This window comes from Rhinolophus hipposideros (assembly GCF_964194185.1).
Source record: "Rhinolophus hipposideros genome assembly, chromosome: 21".
Classification (NCBI taxonomy): Eukaryota; Metazoa; Chordata; class Mammalia; order Chiroptera; family Rhinolophidae; genus Rhinolophus; species Rhinolophus hipposideros.
This window is the reverse complement of record NC_138067.1, coordinates 13,689,784-13,692,172: the sequence shown is the minus strand read 5'-3', so window position 1 is coordinate 13,692,172 and position 2,389 is coordinate 13,689,784.

Genomic DNA, 2,389 nt, shown 5'->3' with positions numbered 1-2,389 from the left:
CTGCATTATTTAGTGTACTGTACTGAGAACTCCTTCTCTTTCGTGTCTCTCCTGAATTCATTCCAGGTGCCAGCATGAGTAGCTGTTTTTGTTTTTCAGATTACATGGCACTTTGTACATACCTCTCTTAACTTTTCACTGTGTTGCAATTATGGGTTTACAATTCCTTTGCTCCCTCCAGACGGTACTCAGCAGAAAATCCCATGTCTGACGCACCTTTATGTACCCAAGGATAAGCCTGGGACACAGAACACATGGTGGTTAAAGACTGAATGAATAGCCAAACCTTCTGAGGTGTAGAATGATTGTTCTTGACACCTACCAGGCAAGAAATTGTACATAAAAAAACAAACAAAAATTCTTTTATTCTCTCCCTTGCTGTAGACCTCAAGAGAGTATGCTGATGGGGAGAAAACAAATACTGCTTCACCTCTTTCCACATCGACTGGTTTTTGTAATGGACCCATTCTCCCAGGGTCAAAGTTACTGTAGACCTGTGTGAAATGCACAAAGGAAAGACTGACTTTGCTCCTTGGGTAATTGCATTACTAGACAACTGCTTTAGTAAAGCTATCTTTTTACACAGAACTGATATTCTACTCTGTCCCTGTAGCTTCGCATTCTGACATGTGGAATCACAGAGTTGAAATCTTGTCTCTCTTCCACATGAGGACTTTTAAGTCTTTGTTCATATTAATCACATCCATGTCCAGACTTCACTCTTAGGCCCATCAGCTCTTTCTCCCGAAGCATGATGTGTAGTTGCTTCACCACCCTGATTGTAGTACCTGTAAGCAATACCCTTTAGCACTGTCTCTAGTGATCAATTTTAGCTACAATGATAAATCCTAGAAATATTACCGTGTTTCCCTAAAAATAAGACCTAGCCGGACTATCAGCTCTCATGCGTCTTTTAGAGCAAAAATTAATATAAGACCCGGTCTTATTTTACTCTAATATAAGACCGGGTCTTATATAATATAATATAATGTAATATAAGATGGGGTCTTATATTAATTTTTGCTCCAAGAGACACATTAGAGCTGAATGTCCAGCTAGGTCTTATTTTGGGGGAAACACGGTATGTCTTTTTAATAAAGAGAAGTGGAAAAATATTAATATCATTTTTAATGACAGCATGAAGTAACAATAGCCAGTTATTGATTTTTTTCTATCCGCCAGTGCCTGTACTAATCTCTTTTCATATATTGTCTCATTCAAACCTCCAAACAATCAGTCGGAAGGAGATACGATTTCCCTAATTTAACGTATGAGAACACTGAGCCTAATGTTAAAATGTCATGCCCAAGTCCCTAACATCTTGAGCTTTCTATCTCTAAACTATGTGTTGTTTTCACAAAAACTCAAAATCAACTCCTAGACCTTCTTTCTTTATTCTACTTTTATTTTTGATTTACCAAAGCAAAGCCAAATACTGCATTAAAATAATGAAATCACTACAATAGCTCCATTGCAGAAATTCAGATGCCTCATCAGACGCCAACAAGGACCTGGGTATATAGGAATATAAGGAAAACAAATACTATAAATACCGGAAGAATGAATCCTGTTCATTTTCGACTGAGATCTGGCACAAGAGTTTATGCTCTTGTTTTCTGTGACAAAGCCTGCCTCCAAAAGCATTTTGAAAAACAACATCATTTTGATTGTGCTGCAAAATGCATTTTTCATCTGCAGTATACTATGTTGCAATGAAGACTAACCTAAGAAACCTAGTCCTGGAAGTCTGATTATTGTTTCATATGAAACAGTGGAAAGATAGTGTTTGTAATTGCCATGGAATTTTAACAGTTCTGATTCAACTTTGCCTTCCTGAGGTATTTCACACCCAGAGGCAAGAACATGATACCTTTTACACATTTGTCCTTCACTCAGACCCAACGACTGGCTTCATTTCGTAAAAATAAAGCAACTGTTACATTTTTTTTCTGCATATTTACCATTTTCTTTTCAAACTCCAGCCTTTCTATTGGCAAAACGTGACGGAAGGCATAAATAAATAAATAAATTTATATTATATAATATCATTATTTTATGCTCAAGATTATCTAACCAACAAAGTTAGATTTAAATTTCAGATTGTCTGATGTAACTTTGCATGCCCCTCATATATATTATTTAGAGTTTGAATTCTTTAGATGTATATATTTTTGCTGTGTGTGTATGTGTTTGTGCATGTATGAAGTGAGAAAAATAATGAGTATACAAGTATGATTGGTAATGTTTTATATTTTATGCTTTTTAAAGAGCAACATAAATGAAAGATCATTTTAACACCAAAATGTGGAAAGGCATGGATTTTAAAATACCAGTTGTTATTTAAGCTGAATAAAGGTGTGTATACATTATCGGATTGCAGGGAACGCCT